The sequence below is a fragment of the Argiope bruennichi genome, chromosome 5 (assembly GCF_947563725.1).
Source record: "Argiope bruennichi chromosome 5, qqArgBrue1.1, whole genome shotgun sequence".
Lineage (NCBI taxonomy): Eukaryota > Metazoa > Arthropoda > Arachnida > Araneae > Araneidae > Argiope > Argiope bruennichi.
In genome coordinates, this window is record NC_079155.1 from 41,906,535 (window position 1) to 41,933,764 (window position 27,230).

The following is a 27,230-nucleotide window of genomic DNA, read 5'->3' on the forward strand; positions in this document are numbered from 1 at the left end:
CCAAAATTCATCCATCTAGCTCAAACCGATAACTGAAAAAATTATTTTCCTTATCAATAAATTTCTTCTTTTGTAATTCTAATTTTAATGTCGTCTGATTTCTGCTTTTCGATTAAACAGGAAATATTTAATACATAAATTAAATATTACCATAATTAATTAAATATCATCATAATTAATTAAATATTATCATAATTCCTTTTATAATTAATTTAGTGTTCTGCAAAATAAAACTTCATTCAGAAAAAAACAAAGCCATTTAGATTTTCCCTTGTATATGCGATATTTCTAAGGAAAAAATGCAATTTATTTTGGCATTAATGGTGTCTGAAATTTCAGTTGCGTAATCCTACCATCAGTGGAAACATTCATTTGCAATTGAAATATGGCATGTTATTTTTTCAACAAAAATTACTTATCTTCAATAAATTTAAAACCAAATGTGACAAAAGGACGAAGTATATTTTATTTTCTCGCATACACAACACACACACACACACACACACACACACACACACACACACACACACACACACACACACACACACACACACACACACACACACACACACACACACACACACACACACACACACACACACACACACACACACACACACACACACACACACACACGCACGCACGCACATTTTCGTTACTTTCTTTATTATTTATAGATATATTATTTTGATATACTTACTGTGTGTAGTGTGCTCGAAACAGATAAAGCTGGAGGAAAGATGGAAAGATGCCCTTCCTCATAATGAATCTAAATTTTTGTAATGCAAATTTTTATTACGAATTGGAAATATTGTAATTTCAGCATCTTTATTAATATATCAAATTTTTGGTTTTCTATAGAAATGAATTCTGTAAAGCGTTTGCATACATACAATCATTTTTAATACTATGACATTTTAAAACAGATTAAATGAAATAGAAAACAATTGCATTCATTTTCTTTAAATTTTTGAAACATCTTGTTTCAGCCGTTAACATTTCACGTTTATGTCAGTTTTATTGTTTTATTAAAATATTAGAAGAAAAAAAATTAAATTAAATTAAGAAATTGTGAATGATATAAATATAAAATAAACAGCGGAATGGTAGACATAAGTAATAAAGTAAAGTAATAAATGGTAATAAATAATAAAATAATAAATGGTAATAAAAATGTGAAAGTAATAAATGGTAATAAATAATAAAATAATAAATGGTAATAAAAATGTGAAAGTAATAAATGGTAATAAAATAACAAATGGTAATAAAAATGTGAAAGTAATAAATGGTAATAAAATAACAAATGGTAATAAAAATGTAGTTAATAAAAATGTGAAAGTAATAAATGGTAATAAGTAATAAATAGTAATAAAATAGTAAATGGTAATAAAAATGTGAAAGTAATAAATGGTAATAAAATAACAAATGGTAATAAAAATGTAGTTAATAAAAATGTGAAAGTAATAAATGGTAATAAGTAATAAATAGTAATAAAATAGTAAATGGTAATAAAAATGTAGTTAAAAAATGTGAAAATAATAAATTTTAGTAAAATAATAAATGGCAACAAAAATGTAGTTAATAAAAATGTAAAAGTAATAAATGGTAATAAAATGTAGTTAATGAAAATGTGAAAGTAATAAATGGTAATAAAATTATAAATGGTAATAAAAATGTAGTAAATAAAATAATAATAATAATAATAAATGTAGTAAATAATAAATGGCAACAAAAATGTAGTTAATAAAAATATTAAATAAATGGTAATAAAATGTAATAAATAAAATAATAATAATAATAAATGTAGTAAATAATAAATGGCAATAAGAATGCAGTTAATAAAAATGTGAAAGTAATAAATGGCAATAAAAAATAAATAATGAAAAAGATAATCAAATACTTATTAAAACTAAAAAGTGATATATTGAAAGAAAAAAGCAATTATTTAATTCAGTGATAAAAATATAAATAATGAGATAGGCCTCTAATAAATGATTTAAGAAAGATTTAAATAATTATTCTTATAAGAATAATTTAATACAATACTTTAGAAGGTTCATTTTATCACAATTAAACTATTCACTAAAGCAAAGAAATGAAATTAATAAATATGATTCTGGTGATATTCGTGTATGGATATAAAATCAATCTTACATCTTACAACATAATGAGAAGCATTGTAGTCTAAGGTGGAACTTTATCTTACCAATTTAGAAATAAAATAATTACATAATTAATCATTCAACTAAAACCAATCAAAATTAAGCAACATATTATTACTTAGATTGCTCTGTCATCAGTGGATAAGAAGAGTAAATATTATAAATTGTTAAATTTTGTAAACTTTACTTTGAATTTTAAGATGCGATAAAATTTTGGAAATCTCCTTGTATAATATTTAATTTGAATAAAATAATGACACAAATCTATATAGTTGAAGGAAATCAATCCTAATGCACTTAATAAAAATGTATTAAATTTTGGACTGCCTGTTTATGTAGAAATAATTAGCGAAATATACAATGCAATACACTTTTTCTCATTGTTAATCAAATTTGGTCTTTATTATACAGGGAATTCAATATAATCGTTGTACAACAGCTAATTTCTTAAATGTTTGAAACGCATTTCTTGTTGGAAAAACTGTTTAAATGAATAAAGCGTATTGTTTTCATTCAATGAAAGTACAGTTGAAAATATTACGAAGTCGAAATTTCTATACTGTTCTCTTGTCTTATTAAACGGATTTAGTAAAATAATTTTCACACATTAAGAAAAAATACAATTCAGATTTTCAGCGTTTAAAATTTATCTTGGTGTGAAGCTCTGCATTTTATTATTTTAAGCCAATCAACGGCAGCCTCAACAAGTACCGTATCTTAATTATCCATCATTTATAAGAAGTCTATTTAAGTGATTTAAAGTCTTCTAATATGACGACATTTAACACTTCATTAATTAGTCAGTCTACTTATATAAGCGGAGAACTTTTTGTCAACAATATTAATGTTATGAATAGTTTACTAAATAATACTATTAAAATGGAGTGACTATATTATAATTGTGTTTATAATTTTTCAGCAGTACATTTATTGATATACGCAGCAAAAAATGCAATCTTTTTTTCCATTTAAAGCATTTTTCCATTGGAAATGTGTGTCTACTGTTATCAGTTTATAAATTATTGGGTTAGTGGACGATTGGAGGAGACAACTTGTATAATTTAATACATACAAGAAAAACACCCCTGAATTACAATGCGGAAACACAAAACATAAAATAAAAAATAAAATATCATAAAAATAAAACAATTCTGGTTGCCTAAGTTGTTTTTTTTAAATCAAAAACTCTTAAGTCGTCCATAAAAATGTCTTTTCTTTCTCTCTAGAGAGCATTTATAACTTTTATTGTTTTAAAAACATTCATTTACTTGAATATCTGGTAAATGCACCAATAAAAACGTTTCTTCTTTTTGTAGAAGTTGCCAAAAAGCAATCTGGCATCTATACAGCCAGTTAAAGATGTGGAGTGATCTCACCCACTTTTAGGACCAGGGCATTTAAAGGTGAAAATTCAATTTGATTTGAGTGCTTCAAATAGATTAAAGAATTCTTCGACGAAAAAATTCAAGCTATTTTTCTATCAGCAAATCACGTACTCACACTATTAATTTGATTGGATGTTTTTTTTAATTTAAAAATCGGATTACATTAAAATTCTTCCTGAAATGCTGGCAATTCAATTCTACCCACGTCAAGATCAAAAAGCCACGTATTAGAATCAAATTAAAACTAATAAACGCTTGCGGGAAATTAACTGTAATTGTAGTTGTGGTAGCTGTTATGGTTTTTTGGTTCATTTTTGATATCAATGTTGTAAGCTCAATTTCAAAATTTTATCTTAATACATTATTGCCATATTAATTGGAGTATTTAAGGAATTTAAATTATCTCTTACATTCTTAATTTTTGTCGAAATTTTTTTTTCAAAATACAAAACAATTAGAAAAAACTCAGAAATAAAAGTATTTCGATAATTACGCATCCGAATAAGAGTTAATGGGTTGAAAAATATGAGCGTTTTCTTTGTGATTCGGGATGAATTTTTTGAAAAACATTCCAATATTGTTGTATTTTTGAATATTTGCATAAAAAAATATTTAAAAAAACATCTTGAAATCTATGAAATCAAAATTTACCAGTGAAGTGCCAAATATTTTTTCAAAAATTGGAAAAAAGGCATTTTTTTTCCAGTTTAACCAGCTTTTCACCTGAATTTCTGACGAATTATCATTTCGCTGTCTATTAAGGTATGTGACTACCTTTGGGGTCAATTTTTGAAAAAGGCGTTCAAAAATAGTTATATTTTTAAATATTTGCTTAAAAAAATGAAAAAAAAAAACATAAATTAAATCAAAATATACTAATTAAGCAGGAAAAGTGTTCTTTTTTAAATTTAAAAAACGATTTTTTTGGCTAAAAAGGGTATAAAGCAAAACGCTTCTAGTTTAGATGTTTAACAAATGATTTGCTTAACATTTTGTAGATAGTATAAGGAATATATTATTTAATTCTTGAGCTAAAAAATAAAATGTATTTCTATCCATTATTTAAATATTGGCTTTCGACTAATGAATAAGACTTAAATGATGAATATATTTAAATGAATAGAATACTTATTTTCTAGTTTAGGAACTGCAGAACGTATCGACAAACTATTATACCATATTTGAATAAAAAATATGTATTAGATTTTAATTTATGAAGTTTTTCGTATGAAAATTCTACTATATATATATATATATATAAAACGGTTTTATAAAGAAACCTGTTCATCAAAAATTCATAGTTTCACAATGACTATGTGTAATCGACTGTTGAACATAGTCACCTATCTTAAAAACGTATACAGACATCAAAAGCATTAATAAAATGTTTTCTTAGAGTTAATAATTTGGCTTTAAGTTTGTAAGATAACGTTTTGATTTATAAAAATTAGCTTTTGTTGATTTTTTGGCACCGGTTTTCTTAATTTAAAAACCGGCTTTCAAACGCGACAAATTTACTTTAAAAAAACCTATTTTTTAAAACAGTCAAACCCTAATTAAAATGGATTGTTAAAGATACAAATTTGAACATTTTGGAGGCCATTTGCCGTTCACATTTAATCGAAATTAAGGTCATTGAAGTTGTACTTGTGATTTATATAGTGTATGGAGAAAGAGAAATGGTTTTAAATATTGAATTAGATGTAGTTATTTTTCGTTTTTCAAAAATGGAAATTTTGACCTTAAGGACGGGCATTAATCAATCAACTCCTTTAGATGATGGGTGATTTAATAAATTTTTCTTCGTGAATATTTGCATAAAATCACCACAGAAAAATAACTGAAAACATGAAATAAAAAAATTAATGAATAAATTGAAAAAAAAAATTAAGGAATTATTTTCCAACTTTATTTTACTTTTAAAATATGGAAATAAATAACAAATTAAAGTATTCCGATATAAAAATAATAAATATAAAATTGATTTGAAAATAGCTATAAAGCAGTTTAAATCCTTTGACTTTTTTAAAAATGAATTACTTGATCAGATTTTATTGAGGTTCTTTTGATATTGGCATTCATCTTTTATTATTTGTACACATGAAACCTAGAGTTACTTTCATATTAAATATGCTTTTCTAATGTTATTAGATTACTTTATATTATTAATATATTAATTGATTTTACTTTAAAGTACTTAATTTTAATTCTAAGAAAATCTTCGAAAACGAAACTGGTTTGCGATTTTTTAATATTTATGAAAAGAATTGACTTACTTAACACTTAACATCAACCACACTTCCGTTTCTAGAGCTGATGTGGTCCCTTTCCAGTTGGTATAGATGTAGGTGGACTTTATTAAAAAAAGAGTTATACAGAAATCATTTGGAAACAAACTGACATGCAGTAATAGTATTCAAAAATCGAATTTGTGTTTTAGATATGTTTTTCTCCACAGACTGAAACAAAATTTGACATGAAACTGCATTTGTAGCCTCAAAATTCCATAACAAATTTAATATGTTTAAATCACAGCGTTTTTAAATTATCGCGTTTACATGTTTCTGAAAGTACAGACACGCAGACAGTCAATCCGTAGTTGGATTTGGCTCAAAATTTGACAGGCGTGTACAGTATAGATATTAACTCTCTGTACCGAATTTTAATTGTCTAGCTCTCTCCGTTTTGTAAATATTGTGCTAACTTAAATTCGTGCAGTCAGATTTACTCTGAACAGATTTGACTCAAAATTTGATAAAAATCTGCAAATTTGGTGTAAGGGCCTTATACCCAATTTCATCCATCTAGCGCAAACCGTTTTTGAGTTATTTTTGTCATAATCAGACAGACGGACATTTTCCAAAAATATTTTTCTCGAACTCAGAGACTTTTAAAATGTGGAGATTCGTCAAAATCTTGAGTTCGAATACTTTGAGGATTATTATATTTTCTTTATATTGCGTATACGAAAAAATAAAGTTCAATGAAATCTCGTACAATGATTTTAATAAAACTGCTTTATCTAGATTACAGTTGTTATATAGAATCATAAAAACATGAACATCTCAGTTATATTTTTGCTGTCAGTCAGTAAGTTTTAAATATTTTAATAATAATGACAATTAATTCTTAAAATAAGGAATTAAAAACTAAATAAATTTAGTAAGAGGTTTTAAAAGATATTTATTAAAAAGAATCAATATTCCACTTAAAAAGCCATTCAATGATTTATATATGTGCCCTGTCATGACAATATTCATAGTCAATATTTTTAAATATACTATATTAATAATATACTTAATTAAAATAAGTCGAGTGTTCATGTGATTCAATAAAAACATGATTAGTTTATTCTGTGATAGTAAAAAGAAAAAAAGTATTTTTCTGGCTAATTTTCATTTATAAAATAAAAGAATTAAAGCAAAGAATTAATTGAAAGCAAAAAAAAAAAAAATGAAAGAAACATTTTAAAATTTTTATGTAGGTAACATATTCTTATATGTTTTAATTTGCAATGCGTAAAAAATTAAGAAGAAAAAGAAATCAGCTTAGTTAATTTTATAAATGATTGCAAATTTTCTAGATATTTTAAAATGCTACTTAAATTTGACACAATGCAAATGAGGATTATAATTAAATTTAACGAAACAGAATAATTTTTTTTCATACATTTTATGCTTGAGCAACAAATATTAAGTTTCTGAAATAAATTAATTCACAGCAAAACGGTTTAAATAAATGCACAGTAAATTATTTTATTAAGCTTTAAATATAAATTCTAAGTAACTGTTTTTTTTTTTACCATAAATGAACATTCGCATATTTTTTGTTTAAACTTTATAGTGGAAAGAATAATACAATAAGGATAACATTAAAATAAAGATATTAAATGAAAACATCAAAATGGTATGATAGTATATTTAATCCAATATCGATTAAAGTTACAACTAGAAAAATAATTGAAAAAATGTAATGGAAACGTATAATTAATTTTCAGGAATTTCGAATTCTAGATATTTAAAAATTTTAATCCCGCTGAAAAAAAAATGCTAGCCTCATTCTGAAAGCAGAGTTGAATTATCTTAAACTACGAAACAATAAATATGAAATGATGTTTGCTATATAAAAGTTAAAATAATATTAATTAGAAACAAATTTTTTTCCAGAAAAATACGAAGCTGTTTATGATTCAGTTGTAATTTTAGGTTTCTGTTCTGATCTTTACTTTATTAGAGAACCAATGTTTAAATTTTAAATGTGGAATTCCATCATTAAAGAAGCCATCTATTAAAATTTTTGACTCAAATTAAACATCATAAACGTAAAGACATGAAAGATAATGATGAAGTCGAATTTCAGGAATCGATATGAAGGTTTATTGCATACATATTAATTTCCAATAATGAATGTTTACTCTGATATTCTTTTTTTAGGAATATTTTAATTATCTTACTTTGAATCGTATTTAAATTTAAATCTTATTTCCATTTAGTTTCCAGTTAGTTTAATGGTCTGAAGGTTAATTAAAATACAATCGGTATTTCGTTTTAATGAATCTCTTTCGAAAGTTCGAGAATATTAAAAATTCCAAACGATTTCCAGTTCCAACTGGAAAGAATAAAATAAAAATAATAACAAAAAAAATCAAAAAGAATTTAAAATGAAGTTTGACATTAGTTTATAAATGGCTGCGTTGCCTGAGAACTTTTATACTTCAAAAGAATGTTTCGAAATTTATTTTACTTATTGTTCTAAAATATTTTGCAATAAAATAATTTTTATACTTTTATAAAACACAATCCAGAAACAATTTCTGAGAGTTACTAATTACACATCATCAAATTTCATAACATTCATTAAGTTTCAAAAATATGTTGAAAACATATTGAGAAAGAAGGAGAATGCTGCCTGAAAAAAAAAGAAATAAGTGTGTGTGTGGGGTGGGGGATGCAGTTCCTGGGGAAAGTGCAGTTGCATGATTTTTACACAATGTTTTAAGAAATTTTATGAAAATTAAATGTTATTTAAAGAAATTTGTGTTACTGTTTTGTGTTTGATTCTCAGTAAGAATATTATTTATATATTCTATTAAATGAGAAAAAGAAATAAAATAAACTAGCTCGCAATTTTTACTAAACCGAAATTCATGTCATGTTTGTCATGCTTTATAAACATTGAAAACAAAATATTCTTCAAGTACTATTATCTAACAAAGGGCTAAAGCTGTTTTTATTTATTTGGGTTTTGAAAAAAAAAAACATTTTAATACTAAGTTATTTTATTTTGGCTTAGCGGAAACCTTGTTTTGGTTTCACTTTGAATACCAGTGTCTAAAGTATGAAAAGAAAATGTATCAAAATGTTAAAAGTAATTGATTTTGTCATTTTTAAATTGCATGTTTACATCTTAGGTTGAGGTTTGTAGACTATAGGATTAATTTAAAATGATTACGACGATAAAAAAAATAGAAATTCAATTATGTATGTAAATTTAAATTAAATTATGTAAAATTAAAAAAAATATGATAAGAAATAAAGTGTTAAGAATTTTGCAAAAGTGTTGAATACCATATTTTAATTAGTAAATTATGATTATTATTTAAACAATTTAAAAAATATAAATATGTATATAAAAAATTGAAATCTGCTATCGCAAATTTCAAGTTATCATATGAGAACATTATTGTTTTTTAAGCCATTGTTTGTCTTAATTTACACTCATGTCCAAAATTAAGGTTACAAAAGTATTTTTCAAAGTAATTCTAAATGGTTACCAGTAAATTTTAAACAAATTATATTTTATATATTGTGAAGGACCGGTAACACGATATTAACCTTTGTTGTGGGAAAAAATGTTGTTTAGCATTAGTTTTTGAGGAACTACTGAAATTAGACCGTTTAGGCATTTGGGAATTTTGCCTGCAATTTTGTGAATATTACATTAAAACAAAAAAAATTAACCTGTTTCCAATGAGAATGAGTTCTCATAATCGTTTAGACGACTCCTTGAGATGGAGAGCCGTTGGCAGGCTTGAAGCTGGGCACTCTCAAGCGAAGGTAGCTCGATGATTACAAGTAGCACCGAAAGTGGTATCCAGGATATGGAATCAATTCCAAACAAATGGTACTGTAACCAGGAAGGCTGAAGAGCAACGACGCCTGCACAGGATCGCTATTTGGCATTAAGCGCACGACGGCATAGGTTGATAAAGGCTCCTCAACTTGCTCGTGACCTTGCTGCTGCGTCTGGAATAAGAATTTCCAGGCAAACAGTATACATACGTCTAGCAGAAAGGGCCCTTTATGCCCGGCGGTGTGTCCCTTTGACTGCATCCAACAGAAAAGCCCGGTTGCTGTGGTGCCGAACACATCAGTTTTAGGTGCAGCAAGAATGGGGACGTGTTCTTTTCAGTGATGAGTCGAGATTTACCACACAGAGTGACACTCGTTGAATGTTCATCTGAAGAGAGCGAGGAGCTCACTATCATCCCTCCTACGTAAAAGAAATCGTCAGATTTGGTGGCAGAGGAATTCTTGTCTGAGGTGGCATAATGTTGGGCAGTCGCACATCACCGCACGTCTTCAATGGGGGTAACGTCAGTGCATATCGCTATAGGGATGATATCCTTAAAGCCTATATGAGGTTGTTTCGGGGTGCTTTTGGCCCAGACTTCATGTTTATGTACGATAACGCGCGTCCACACAGAGCCCAGATCGTTGATGATTTCTTGAGGAAGAGAATATTCGACGTATGGACTTGCTCTCGAGGTCTCCGTATCTCAATCCTATTGAGCATGTTTGGGATGGTCTCGGAAGAGCCATTGCACAGCGTAACCCCCCTCCTTATACCCCCCAAGAGATAAAAGCCGCGCTTTTGGAAGAATGGGCTTTGTTGCCCCAAGCATTTATTGACACCCTCATAAACATTATGAAAGCTCGTTATGAAGCCTGTATAGCAGTGCACGGTGGTCACACTCCATATTAGACAAGATTTTCCCGAGATAAACGCTTTATCTCAGATTCATTATGTAACACTTTTTGATATACCCTGTTTCTTAATTCCTAATTAAAATCATTTCTATGTTGTTATGTGTCTATGTTCTTTCTTTCATTGTAGTGTACCTCTATGCCAAATTTCGTGGCAACACAATGAATAGTTTTTCATTTTTCGCAGATTTTATGTTTGTGACCTTAATTTTGGACATGAGTGTATTTAAGTCACTAACCAGTTTAAAATAATCACATAACTATCAGATTACGCATGCGTCGATATTTAGAAAAACGATTTTTTATTTTATCTCAAAATCGATCGAGCTCCAAAACTTTCTTTGGCAGCAAGAAAAACTGAAAATAAAAGGTTAAAAAATTATATATATATATATATATATATATATATATATATATATATATATATATATATATATATATATATATATATATATATATATATATATATATATATATATATATATATATATATATATATATATATAATTTGGCTCGCGTATTTTGAGGCTTCAAAAATTCCAAAGTAAGACTAGATCATGTTCACACACTATAATAATAAATAAGTTTTTCCATCAGAGCATTAAAACACGTTTTGAAAAGCATATTGATATTGAATTGTCAAAAATGGCGAATAATTAAATTTCACTTCAGAGATGTTATTATTTGCATATGAATGAGAAAAATTCAACTAAGACACAGCAAACTTATAAATTCAGAATAATATAAAAATATTTTACATGTGTTTATCATGTTATTACGGTATTATTACTTTTTTACTAATTAAGATCAAGGTTGATAGAATGTCATGCTAAATTCATGAATTGTTGCAACGATTATATTTATCACTTCTTACAAAATTGAATTCTTACTGACGTTACTGTTATTACTCAAAAATAAAGTTAAACTGACTTATCTATTTAACTGTGTATTTTAATAACGATCGCATTTCAGATAAGCTACTGTTCATTGAGGAGGCTTAGATGACTTATTTAGTCAATTTGTCTTTTAATAACGATTGCAATTCAGATAAATTATTGTTAGTTGTTGAGGATGAAATGACTTATCTAGATGGTTGTGAGTTTTAATAACAGTCACATTCCGGATGTGTTACTGCTTATTAATGGAGCTTAGAGGATTTATCTTGTTGGTTGTGGTTTTTGAAAACAATCACATTTTGAATAAATTTTCTATTAACTGATAAGACTTAGATGAATTGTCTTGTCAGTTGTGTTAATTGATGAGGCGTATATGGCTTATTTAGTCGTCTGCAGTTTTTACTATCACATTTCAAATAAATTATTGCTAATTGACGAGACATGCATGAAGTTTCGAGGAGATTGTGGTTTTAATAACGATCGTACTTCAGAAGAATTACTGCTAATTCATGAAGCTATGATGATTTATCTAATCGTCTTTGGTTTTTAATAATGATCACATTTCGGAAAAAATTCTACTAACTGATGAGATTTAGATAATTTACCTTGTCGAAAGTGGTTTTTAATGAAGATCGCATTTGGAATAAGCGATGATCATAAAAGATTTTGAGAGGAACTATTTGGTTCGTCAGAATTTTTAATAACGATTATTCATTGATCAGACTTAGATGACTTATGTCGTCGGTTATGAATTTGAAGATGATATGCTGATTGAATTACGATGAAGCTGTTCACTTGACTTATCTATCTTGAGTTATCTATCTTATCTATTGACTATCTTGCCATGATAAATTTTTAACAACGTTGCATTTCGTAAAAATATATTATTCCCTCACTGAGAATAAAATATAAATGGTTATACAGCTAAATAATATATTCTTATATAATTTTTTTGGAGGAGGTATGAATTCATCAAACAAATCTTAATATGAAAAAAATATAATTATAAGTAAAAGCTCTTGTTATATAGACAAATAAAGTATGTTATCTACAGGATTATAAAAAAATGAGTTTCACAGTTTAGGGTGTTTTTAGATCGAGTCTAATTTCTAAGTCTAAATGAGAAAAAATTTTGATCTATAGATAATTCAAATGATGCGCTTGACCTTTATTAAAAAATTAGTACTAAAATTCAAAAATAGATGGCACTATAATACAAATTACATATATTAAAAATTTACATTTGGTATTAATTTGCATATATTGAAAAGTGAAAGATCATTTACGTATTGCTTATTTGGATTATTGATGGGATAAAAACAAGACGAATTCTACCTGAGTATTTGTTACTTTTCAGCACATCATAATGGAATTGTTTATAACATAGGTTCCCAAAGTGGTCCAGGTGAACCCCCAGGGGTCCATAGGAGTCCACACCGGGCTCCACGTAGACGTGAAAAGAAAACAGGGGTTCACACGTTGTAAGTGGGGGTCCACGAAAAATTTTCTGGTTTTCATAAGAAAGAACAAAAATTTTGGCTTGGATTTACCTATCAACGTAGGCAGGTAGCATCATTCACTAGGTAGGTACTCAAAAATATTCGAGACTCAGTTCAAACACAGAATTGAATAGAACAATAGATAATAGTACAAGTGAGGAATAGTGGGAAATTGCGAGAAAATTTTTGATAGCGTTTCCCTCGTCATAACTTGTCAAAAGAAGTTTTAGTGCCGTTACCAACCTGCTAACAAAAAAAGGAGCAGATTGAACATCACAGAACGGGGAGATTTGAGATTACTTCTTACAAAACTGAAGCCAAATATTGATAATTTGCTGTCAATTCATCAAGTACATCTATCTGTCTCATCAAAAGTATGACTATTTTTTATTGTTGATTTACATTTCAGAGTTCATTGTTGATTTTTTTGTCAATTGTTGATTGTTTGTAATGATAAATGTTTATAATTTTGTATAACCACAAGTATTTTTTTAATAAATAGGACACAAGAAAATGTGCTACTTTTTTTTCTTCTTAACAGCCCTAATTTAGGGTGATATTTTTTAGGAGTTTTGGGAATACAGTAGAAATGTAGCAGCAAGGGGCCTACCGAAAATAGTAAAACTTTGAAAGTGGTCCACGAGAAAAAAAAGGTTTGGGAACCTCTGGTTTAAAAAAACACTTCTGATAAAATCTTTCTATCTGAAATAGTAGAAGTCCGTTTCAGCAGTAAAAAAAATCTGTCGTATGAAATTGAAACGAAGACGTCCATTTTTCCCTATGTGTCCTATGCTGATCCAGAAATTGGAAAAAAACTGGAAAACTTGGAATTTTTCCATGTAGAGGAAGGTCAAAAATGTGCCTACCGCAGTCGTTGAAGTTATCAGTCAATCGCTGCATAGTAGTGTGAGTGTGTCAATTGTTTCTTGTGATTTGTATATACATATTCCATTGTGCGTAACATTTAACGGTGGATTTCGAATTTTTATGTACAAAATCAAGTCTACATCTATTGCAAGACAGGGATTCAGAATCTCGTAAAACATTTGCACTTCAGTTCCTTGCTGAAATGGTGTCGACATCATTTGGCTATGAAGCATTCTGTGGAGCGATAAAATTTATTTTTGCCTCAATGAGGAAGATAACACTCACATTTGGCGTATTTGGCAGCTGAAATCCTTCACGCTGTTTAGAAACAACCTCTAAATCCTGAAAAAGTGACAATATGTTGTGATTTTATGGTTTCTTTTATCATGGGTTTGTATTTTTTTAGAAAAAAATAATTGAAGATAGAATTAAACCTGCTCCGTTACAGGGCAACGGTACCATGATACGCTGAAGGATTTTGTAAAGCTACAATTTCAACAACGCGGACGTTTTTAGAACATCATTTTCACTCAGGATGGTACAGCTCCTCACATTGATCGTTGAGTAAAGCAATTACTAAGACAGCATTTCACATATACACGGTGATCAGCAATCATTTTCCAATATCATGGGTTCTTCGTTCGCTGGATATTATCCCCCTACTATTTTTGATTATGGGGTTTCCCAAAGGACATCTACCATCCATTGTCAATATCTATGCCAGATCTAAACGACAGTATTCATTGATATTGTTACAAGTCTGTAAAGTTGCTTCAAGGCACAGTTAGTTCTATCACTGGAAAGACTGATTTACAATCATATGTATTGGATGCCGCTCGGGCACCAAGCCAGTGATCTCAGAGCTTGGCGATAAACTTGTCGACGAATTTGGCGACAGAATAAATAATTCTGGAATTTTCGAGAATTTTAACGATCTGTTCATTCGGAACCGATATACGCCTGATTGGTCTATAAGGTTCTCGGCCCGCCTCCCGGAAACTATAAAAGGCCGGCAGTCTCAAGCTGCTAGTAGTCGTAGTCGTAGTGAAGCGTAGTCGGAGTCGTAAACAAGTAACGAGTCTTCGAGAGAATAGCGAAGCAACGGCGGAATGCCAGCGTTGTGTGGAGCTCAAGTTATTGCTGAACTGAGCTTATTGCCGAGTCCTGTTGTCTATTGTGGAAACATCATGTTGTATGTGGAGTAGCCAGTCGTTGGTAGTGAGTCGGCAGTTGGATACAGCTAAAGTGGGAAGACAGTGGGGAATTTCAGCCGTCTGGAGTGACCGTAGAGCGAAGCACCGAGGATTTTCTCTCCTGCTGAATTCTGTCTGGCCGCTTTGCGTGCTGTGGTCGAATACTACCTGTGGGCTACTGTGTGTTGTAGTGCGCTTTTGTGTGTCGGTCTGGGCTGTATATAATTGTCGTCGTTGTATTTGTCTGGTCTGTGTACTTGTATTCTTCCTGTAAATAAAAGTCATTGTTATTTTCTACTGATGCCTACTGATTGTGTTTTTACACCATACACCCACTACTAGGTGAACCCTGTGATCCGTAACAATATATTCTTGATATTGCGGTATTCTTACTCCAGTCAACTGTTATAAATATGGTTCTGCTATTCGAGAATGTAGTTGAACATATGAAGGGAGACATGTTGAGAAGTTTTAAGGTTACTTTTTATATTATTTAAAACCTATGATGCATATTAAATGTTTTATTTATATACAACACTACCTATCGATGCATTTTATGTTATTTTTTATTTAATAAAAGAAAGCTCCTTATTTGAATTATTTGTCGTTCAAATTTTATCCTATTTGCACTAATAAAATGTAGCTTAGTGTTTTTTGGAATGGGAACTTATTTCTCACTAGCCTTATATTTCATGTAATCTATTTGCTTTTTTTTACTCTTAATAAAATTTTTGAACAATGAGGCATAACTAACTAGCAAAAATACTGTGAAATAAATTTTTCACAATCATTGGAATTTTAGCAACTACTATGCCATTTTTCCTTTTCCTGATGATACTGATTTTTTTAATAAAATGATTTTATGTATTTGAAAGCAAATCATTCTTTTTATTTTAAATGGTACATCATATTTATTTGTTTTAGAAAATATTTCATATTACATGTAAATGTATTTATATGATTAATATAATAAAATGTATTTTTAACATGGATTTCAATGAATATTAAGAATAAGAATACAATCACGATAAAAAGAAAATCAATTTTACTTATTTCAAAATGTGAAACAAAGAAAAAGACCAGCAGGAGTGATTTCTACAAAACTTCCCAGTATACTTCTAATAAAGGTGTTATCCCAGAGAACGTTTTGCATAGAACTGGTATACTTTGTGAAATTATCATTTTCACTGAATATAATAGTTACGAATTTTCCGGGGGTTCGTTTGGATAGTGGGAGTTATATGTTGTGAAGAACGCTCAATCAGCAGGCGGCAGTAGAAAATAAAACAACGACGTTTATTTACACGAAGACACACCGGACAGCACAAGGACGTCAGCTATATACAGCACAGAAGACGATTATCTTCAGCCGAGACGTGCAGCATACAACAGTATACAAAGCAGCTCGACTCCGTCGCTGCTCCGCTAGTCCCTGGAAGACGAGTTCTTCACCGTCGACTCCGACTACTCTTCACTCTTTCGATTCCGACTACTATTCGACTCCACTGGTCCACGACGACCCTTCTCTGTCGCTTCCGACTACTCTTCGACTACTCAATTCACCACTACTGGTTCGCCACCACTCCCCGGCGGCTTCAGCTCCTTTTACAGGTCTCAGGAGGCGGGGTTAGAAGCCTCTCAACCAATCAGGAACGTTCGAGGCTTATCTCCGTTCCTACTGGATGGGTCGGGAAAATTTTCGATGTTTCGGGTATAATCTATTTTGGCGCCAAAGTCACCAAATTCGTCGCCAAGTCGCCAAATGGTCGCCAAGCTCTGGGACCTCTTATGGAACCCACTATGCTGGGAAGCCGCATCACAGATTCGTAACAATATATTATCCTTGGTGAGATTTTAATCCCTGGCATGCAGTTAATAGTATTTGAAATCATATTTGTGCTTTATACGAGTTTTTCTTCACCGTCTGAAATAAAATCTTGACAAAAAATTACACTTATAGTGACAAATTCTCATACCAAATTTCATATATTAAAGTCTTTGCAATTTTGAATCACCACATTTAAATGTTTCTGAATGTACAGATCAGTAGACGATTAACCCCTTGTTGGATTTGGTTCCAAATGTGATAGGTGTCTACATTATAGATTTTGAATATGTACACAGAATTTTATCTATTTAGCTGTTTGCTTTTTGTAGTTATCTGCTAACTTATATTCAAATAACCAGATAGAAAGACACTTTCCGAATGGAGTTTGCTCAACATAGAATAAACATCCACAAATTCAGTGTAAAGACTGTAATATAAGTTTCATCCGTATAGCAGAAGACATTTTTAAGTTATTTGCCACAGACAGATAGAGTTTGTAGTTATCGTGTTAAATTATATTGTAACAGCTAGACAGTTCGAATTTTTCGACGATTACAGTACTTTCTCTATACTACGTATACGAAAAAGTAAAAAGAAATCTAAATTAAAAAAGAAATGTTCTACTCTGGCTTAAAGGGTGAAAATCCTAATAAAATACATTCAAAGTAACTAAAGCAAGCGTTTAAATTTATACAATGTGCAGAAATTTTTTCCAAAATGGATAATTTTATAAAAGAAAGAACGTTATTTCTTGAACATTCTAAAATGTATAATTCTATAATGGAAAGAACATTCTTTCTGGAACATTCTAAAATGGACAATTTTATAATGGAAAGAACATTCTTTCTGGAACATTCTAAAATGGATAATTCTTTAATGGAAATAACATTCTTTCTGGAACATCCTAAAATGGATAATTCAATAATGGAAAGAACATTCATTTTGGAACATTCTAAAATGAATAATTCTATAATAGAAAGAAAATTTCCTTTCTTTATTCTAAAGCATTCAAAATGGATAATTTTAAGCAATGTTGCCAATAAATGTTTAAAAGCTTTGAGAAACCAAATTTAACAAAAAAGTAGAAAACTTTTGTCTACATGTATCTAATTTCTCTACTTCAAAGTAAGACGTGCAAACTATATATATATATATATATATATATATATATATATATAAATATATATATATATATATATATATATATATATATATATATACTTATAATAAAGCTCAATGTGTGTGTGTGTGTGTGTGTTGGCGCTCTACAGGCCAGGTCATTTGACATACAGCTATCAAATTTGGTACATGTATACCTTAGAGATCGGGAATGTGCACCTGGGGTCCCTTTTGTTAAAATTTTAATTAGAATTTTAATTATTAATTAAAAACTAACTTTCCCGCCAAAAAAATCTTCCATTTTCCCTACCGCCAACTTTTCCGCCAAAATAATCTTCCATTTTCCCCACCTCCAAATGAGTAAGGCTTTTTCTCCCAACAGTAATGAGGCTAGGGTTAATATTTTTCGGCGGATTATTTCAAACGATTCTGTTTATTGTCTTAACGTTTGATGCATTTAAAATTAAACATTGTTAATTAATCCATGTTTCATATTCATTCTGAAGTACTTTTGAATTAAAATAACACAGAATAAAGGAAATTAAAAATGTATAATCTGCATAGCGTTACCCCAACTGGCGTAGAAAAATTCACGCATTTGCATTACCTAACTGGCGAAGAAACTTCACGCATGCGCATTGTTCTGATTGTTGTCATGACAACCACTATCAACGTATGATTTAAATTATTTTTAGGTTAGTTGCATGCTTTTGTAAGTAAATTGTATTTATGTTAGTTATATATTTTTTGTATATGCTTATAGTTTTAAGTACACCGTTTTTTAAGTAGATTTTTTTAACCTGTTTTCAATGATTTAAATTATTTTTAGGTTAGTTGCATGCTTTTGTAATTAAATTGTATTTATGTTAGTTATATATTTTTTGTATATGATTATAGTTTTAAGTCCATCGTTTTTTAAGTACTTTTTTTAAACCTGGTTTAGACCGATTATTTTAAATGATTCGTTTTATTTTCTTAGTGTTTGATGCATTTAAAATTAAACATTGTTAATGAATCGATCTGTTCATGATGAATCTGAGAAATTTTGTTGACAAATTCTTGAGATATTACATAAATTAAGAAAGATATTCTTTAGTGCCCATAAAGTTTAAACGCTCAGTGACTCTATTATCAGTAATCATATTATTAAAAAAAATGCTTTGTTTCAGTAAAAAATATTATTATATTAATTGCAGATTAATCATTTGCACTTTAATTTAAAGCATAAATTCTACGAGGGGTAACAGAAAATTAGAGAGATGCATATCCCGTTATGACTGAAGGCCTTTATAATATTATGAATGAATTATATGACTATCAAAATTTGAAGTTTTAAAATATTTTCTTGAAGAATCTATTAAAGTTGAAATTGCATAAAATATTTAATTATTAAAATTTTAACGAAAATTAAGATTGGCGAACCGGCTGGTCGCCAAAGGCGGCTAGTATATATATATATATTAAATGCATCAATATGAAATAAGGATTAATGCTTTAAAATGAACATATAGAATTATTTCTTCATAAAATATTCTAAGAAATGATTTTGCCCTTTAATTTTTGGTATTCCACAATAATTTAAATTTATTTTAATAGAGAGAATCCTTCATTATTTCCCCTAATATTTAAGCATAATTATGAACTCAATAACTATCCATTTTTGAAATAAAATGTTCTTTAAACCGTACGACATATCTTATTTTTTTTGCAAATATCGTTTTACATGAGATCCAATAATTAATTTCTACCTCATTTAGTTGTCAACTATTACCGACTTAGACGATATTCTAGTAATTGAAAATTATATTTAAAACTGTGTTGAAGTATTTTTACGACATTTACATAGCAGGAATTATTACAGGAAGTTCTTGGTTAGTTTGATAATTTATTCCGTAGCTATTACGCTTGAATAATGTAAGCAATTTAGCGAGTAAAATAACTGTCAGATATGCGATATGACAAAATTAAAAATGCCAGACATTCGACTGCGATATTTTGCAAAAGCCATTTTCAGTGTCTTGATTCTTTTCTTTTTATAACTGATGAAAATGAAAGTAAACATCTTGGAAATTGCGAGGAGGTAGTAAATGATATTGTTAACCTTTCCTTTATAACGATAAAATTGTATTTTGAATGTAAGCGAAATATATTTTGAGTTTAAGAAAAGTGTTGTAATATCTTAAAAAAGTTATTTAAGAAACATATATTTTTCATTTTTGCAGTTTTCTTATGACTACCCGCCTTTGGCTATCAGCCTGTTTGTACAGATTATTGATTGTTTAGGCTGTTTAAATCTTTAATATGGAATGTAATGTGATACGGCAAAAAACATGAATTCAATTGAATCAATTTAATGCAAATTATAAAATGTATGTATATGAAATAAAAGCAGAAGTGAAAAATCCTATTACCGAGCTAGTAATCGGCAAAAGAACAAGGCTGTATTTTTTTATGGTTGAGTTTGAATTCCCTCATAAAAATTCAAAATAGATTATGTGTTAAATTAAATTTAAAAAAATATCATTAAAATTAGGAAAGACGGAAAATTATACTGAATTTAAATTTATATCATTAAAAATTCTCTTTTGAGTCTTGAAGAATAATTGTTTTGAAAATATGAACCTCAATTTCCATAGGCAAGTTACAGCAGTTACTTATCTGGCAATGGTTAGGCCTATTTTTGAGCTCGATTAAACTTTCTATTTCTTGATTTCTTTTATATTTTCTTTCCTCTGACAGAATGAAACTGGGCTGTGTCCTTCCTCTTTTTGGTATATAACCTTCAGCGAACCCCCTCCAGAAAATTTCTAATAACATTTTTCAGCTCCATTAATTAGTTAAGAGAAGAATTAAATTAAGTGCGGCCCTTAAAAACATTCAATGAAGCAGTCTGAAATGTTTATTGTTGCCATTCGACAGTAAGTAATAAGTGCGATTTCTGTGCCACCTATGTTAGTGTCTTATAAATATATATAGAGAGATTGTACGAGCCAATAAATGGTGACACAATACATTAATCTTTTTTATCTTTCGTGTACAAGTACTAAGCAAAAGTATTGCAAAAATTTGACCTTGAAATTTTAACGAATCACCACGTTTCAGAACTCCTGATTCTTTTTATATCTGTCTGTCTGAATTGTAAATGAAATTACATACCGGATGTCGTCTATTTACTTAACCTACAAACTAGGAAAAGTTCTTATTAAACACCAAGAGAAAAAAAAATCGTAATTTAGCGTAGCGATGCCAGAATCGACACGCTTAATCGATAAAAATCGGGAAGAATGAAAAGTGTAATAATATCTATAAAAAGATTTCCATATTTCATAATATTTAAAAAACGAAATTATTAATGTGTTTTTCGACGTAACTGCCTTGGATATCATTGCAAAGTTTACAATGTTATTAAAAAGAATATCGGATGCTTTCTGTGATACCGATTATACTAATTACTGAGGTCTTCCAAGCAACGAGTGTCAAAGCTATGAGACCCATAAGCGTCTCATAAATAAATAATTTAATCTGGTTTCAATGGTAAAAGTTCAACGGATTAGGTTTGGCGCCATTGGACGTCCAAGAAATGGATATTTTTATGAATTTTCGGGTTCGTTTGGATAGTGATAGTGATATGGTGTGGAACGCTGAATCAGCAGGCGGAAGTAAAAAAACAACGACGTTTATTTACACGAAGACAGGACAACACACAGACGACAAATATGTACAGCACAGACGAACACAGTAGACGACAGGATTTGTCACACAGCACTTCAGTACTCGCCCCACACAAAGCTGGCAATCCACCGTTGCTTCGCTATCCTCTCCAAGACTTGTTACTTGTCGGCGACTCCCACAACTCAACACACGACTTTTTTTCACAGCTTGAGAGTGCCTGTCGTTTATAGTTCCGGGAGGCGGGACTAGAATCTTCCAGACCAATTAGGGCGTATCTGGGTGTATCTCGGTTTTTAGTGGATGGATCGTGAAAGTTCTCAAAATGTCCAGTATTATCCATTTTCTCGCCAAACTCGCGAAATTCATCGCCAACTCGTCAAATGATCGCCAAGTTTGTCGCCAAACTCTGAGGTCATTGACGCGGCACCCACTCAGCATGCACAGGACAGACCGTACAACGGTCTTTCTTACGATGACACTATTTGTGCTGGGAAACAAATTACAGGTTTGTAACAATATGATATTAAGTTCGGATAATAAATAGGAGGGAATGTCGCTCATTTGACAGACTGTACTTTTGACCACTTCAGTTTGAACTGACAACTGGCGATAAAAATTTGGAAATTCAGTATATTTAGTACAAAGATCATCCACTAGTTGCTTAGTTTAGGTTATTGCTGTTGGAAAGAAATATTTATTGTGCTGTATGAAAGTACTTACCGGATTTCAACACTGGGAAGTATGTATTATAACCAGCGATAATAGTTTCCCCAAAACTTTCTCGTATATTTTCAAATAAATCTGTCGTGCCAAAGAACGCCTTCCATGGCACTGGCGTACAGTAATTACGAAGTGTTAACTTTTGGTGTGAATTTAGCATTTTTACTGAATCTATTATATCATCGTCGGAGAGTTTTTGTTGATTAATCCATGCCATGCGTTTTTAATATCCAGAAATCGAATTTGTGTTTTAGACGCGTTTTTCTCAATCCGATTGAAACAAAAATTTGACACAAAATTGTACTTGTAGTCAATTCTCATACTAAATTTGATATATTTAATTCGTTGCGTTTCTGAATGATGGCGTTTATTTATTTCTGAAAGTATAGACCCACAGACAGTTAACCCGTTGTTGGGTTTGGCTCAAAATTTGGCAGTACTGTATTTGGCAGGTACTGTGTGTTTGGCAAATATGTTCATCGAATCGTATCTATCTATCTCTCTTCCTTTTTTAGTTATCGTGTTAGGACATATTCGTACAGCCGGACAGATGGACTTCTTCTGTACGTATTTTACTCAAAATGTGACAGAAATCTACAAATGTGGTATAAAGAGAGTATACCAAATTTCAACAGTCTAACTCAAATCGTGTTTAAGTTATTTTTGTCATAGACAGACAGACTGACAAACAGACAGACATTTTCCAAAAATGTGTTTTTTGAACTGAGTGAGGTTTAAAATATGCAGATTCGCCAAAATCACGAGTTTGAATATTTTGACGATTACTCTCATTTTTTTATATTATGTTTATGAGAAATTAAAAATAACTGTTTCTCTCAGAGCACCACTTAATGCAATTAAGAAATGACAGCTCGGGTTCGAATCCCGGGTCGGGCATGGTTGTTCTTCATCTGTGTTGTATCTGTGAGGTGTGTGAATGTGCCTCCGTGTAAAATGGGGTTGTGCAAGCGAAATTGTGAGTTTTATCTTCATATGAGCTAGAAGTCAGACTTCTGATCTCTTGTGATCAGGGTTCTTTACCCTCAGAAGCTACTGCAACCCCCTTTCCGTGGTAACGTGGACACGACACGAAATTATGAGTAAAATATGTTCAGAGAAATTCCGTCTGTCCGTCTTTCGAATATAAGTTAACACAATAATTACAGAACGAAGAGAGCTAGATACATAAAATTTGTATACATATTTAATATTCATAGTGTACACCCCTGTAAAATTTTGAGCCAAATCTAATTATGCGCCGACTGTCTATCTGTCAGCACTTTCAGAAAAATGTAAAAGCGATAATGCAAAAACTCAATGATTTAAATATATCTTTGGTATGGGATTTTGTGAATATAAGTGCAGTTTCGTATCAAATTTCAGTTTTAATCGGTTGGGAAAAACGCGTATAAAACCCATATTCTATTCCCGGATACCGCATGCCAAGAAATGATCGTCAAAAACTCACCAAGGATGACATGATAGATTCAGTAAAAATGCCGAATTCACGCCAAAAAATATTTCGCCAATATTGTACGCCAATGACATGTAATGCATTCTCTGGTATGGCAAGTTTATTAGAGAATATTTAAGAAAATTTTGTGGAGACCAGTTCCAATGGTATAAACTATAAAATTGATATAATACATTAAATAGTAAAAAAAATGAATGTATTTTAACCCTTTCTAGGGCCGTGGGAAGTATGCTTCCCACCAAATTTATCAATCTTTGCATGAAATTATGTAGGTTGGCATAAGTTCTGACAATTTTTTTTAGAAAGACAGAAACTTAGAAGCTTCAGTTCTTTATCACAAAATGATGTGTCTTGATTTGTTACTTAATTATTAATTAATCAAATTAAATTTATCTAATAAATTAAATGAATCCCTTTCCTTATTCTAATTTCAAGCCTAAAAATATTTTAATATAATATGACTAGAAAAAAATGGTCCTTTAATGGGTTAAGAGAAAAGTATCATTAAAAAATTATGGCATTTTTCATATAACTTGTTCTTATGCATAAGACTTAATAAAAAAATATTGTTTTATGTAAATAAAAATAATTCTTTTATTAATATTTGTTTTCATAATAAAATGAATAATTCATAATAATTCATTCATTTCCCTATGGTCCGAAGAGACTACCACCAATGATTTCTTCCTGTAAACTCACTGAAACTTTGCTTAAGTTTTTACAGAACACGACCAATTGAATTTTCACCTGTTAATATTATGCGATATGCTCTCTTATAATACTCACTCTCGTAAAGATCCAGCCCCCCCCCAAAAAAAAATGATGGCGGAAGATTAAAGATTAGAATCTGAGCTAATACTAAAAGCCTATTTAATGAAATTTACACTATGAGGATACACGTTTTTATTTAAGTATCAATTTCCTCCGGGTATGGAAAATAAATAATTTCACTAAGCAGCTTAAGAAAGCATAAAATTTATCATTTGAGAAGTAAATAGTTACATAAGCTTGAGCAAAACATCGAGTTTTAAAAACTCCATAATTTGAAATGTAAAATGAAAATACGCAGTGAATCTAATTATCTGCATAAATTAGAAAATTAACTTTTTCTGAAATCAGCTACTAACTTTTTTTTAAGTTTAAAAATATAAAAGTTTTCATTCAATCACAACTATAATTGAAGTTTTAAAACGATTCAAATACTTTCTGTATGATTATTTTCTGTTAATAGAAACAGATCCGAAATGAGCAGCTAAATGGTGAAAAATTTCTTTTTAAGTGGCCTGTTTCCTAATTAAAAAAAAAGCAGCCGTGTTGAAATTCCTAAAGGTAGATTTTCGAATTTTCTTTTCAAAATTTAGCAATTATAGTTTATACGAAAAATAATTTAATCGAAAAAATGTTCCATGTTATTAGTAACTTAAAACTTTTGAAAGCAATAAAGTCTGTGAAAAATTTGCAGACTTAAATGGCTTTAAATTTGCAGACTTCAAAGAAAATTCAGAACTTTAGAAAAAGGGATAGTAAAAATTCTCTTTTTCTTAAAATTCTAAAAATTCTCTTAACTTTTTTTAGCGTGATAAAAGGAAGAATTATTTTTTATTAATTTTTATTTTCAATTCTAAATTTATAGTTCTTTTTTAGAAATATTGAGAAATCTTCGAATATCTTTCTCAAATTTACTACCAGATGGCTCCATTGCACGAAACCAAAATATAATTAAATTTATCATTTAATTGAAAACTGAGTTTTGAAAATAGCAAAACCATGTAATACCACTAACAAGAAACAAGATATGAGTATTCTAAGAGATAATAAATAGGGGTATGTATTATCTCTTAGTGTCTTGATATATATATATATATATATATATTATCAGTGTCTTGATATATATATATATTTATGTACAAGGTGCTCAAAATTAAAATACCCCTATTCTGAGCTCTCTATGCAGCGAAATACTCTGCATTAAAGCTCCAACATAATATTCAAGACACGGAGAAACGGAATAAAAGGAAAAAAAAATAGTTCTAGAAACACCGATAGATATCGCTGTATGCTTAAAAGGCACAAATAATCACACACACACACACAGACATTCGTTTTGGAATTTTTCTTTTCTAATTTCTATTGCAGTTATGAAAAAAAAGGAAGATAAAAAAAACACCGAAGAAACTTAAAATGGCATTATAACGGCAATTTCTCACTATAAGCACAAAAAAATTGCATAAACCCTTGTTTTGTTGCTACTGTTCGGAGCACAAAACGAGATAAAGTTGGAAAAATGTCTTTCTTATCAGGGATAGCTTCGCGCTTTACTTGTGAAGTTGTTTTATGAAAACAAAGGAAATGCTGCAGCCGCACTTGGAGAGTTTTGTCGACTTGAGAATTTACGCAAAATACCAGGAGGTATCAAAATATGCTCAAAAATTTTGTTGTACCTAAGTGCAACAGTATCAGTGTCTTGATCCAATTACTTTTCTGCAAGATGAAGCACCTCCACATATTGGACTCTGTGTACAGCAGTTTCTTCGGCAACATTTTATTAATGCTAGAGTAATTAGTCGCGCATTTCCGGCACTCTAACCATCTCGTTCTACACATCTTAATTCCCGCGTTAGCTTTGGGGATACTTAAAAAAATCTTGTCCATCGAGGACATCTGGTAACATTGGCAGATTTGAAAGACAGTATCACTCTGCATGTGAAATGCATCTCAATCGACCAAGTAAGATCCGCAGTTGAACAAGCTGTCTACAGAATGCAGATTTTACATATTGAAGAAGGGAACCATATTAAACTTTGGGGATACTTAAAAAAATCTTGTCTATCGAGGACATCTGGTAACATTGGCAGATTTGAAAGACAGTATCACTCTGCATGTGAAATGCATCTCAATCGACCAAGTAAGATCCGCAGTTGAACAAGCTGTCTACAGAATGCAGATTTTACATATTGAAGAAGGGAACCATATTAAGCTTTGGGGATACTTAAAAAAATCTTGTCCATCGAGGACATCTGGTAACATTGGCAGATTTGAAAGACAGTATCACTCTGCATGTGAAATGCATCTCAATCGACCAAGTAAGATCCGCAGTTGAACAAGCTGTCTACAGAATGCAGATTTTACATATTGAAGAAGGGAACCATATTAAACTTTGGGGGTACTTAAAAAAATCTTGTCTATCGAGGACATCTGGTAATATTGGCAGATTTGAAAGACAGTATCTCTCTGCATGTGAAATGCATCTCAATCGACCAAGTAAGATCCGCAGTTGAACAAGCTGTCTACAGAATGCAGATTTTACATCTTGAAGAAGGGAACCATATTAAGCAGTTTCTCCTGCATCGATTAGTTGCATCGAATAAAATGTGTATTTTGCGTCTTTGCAACATATATTCTGTTGTACAGCGCATCTTTCAGTGTTTC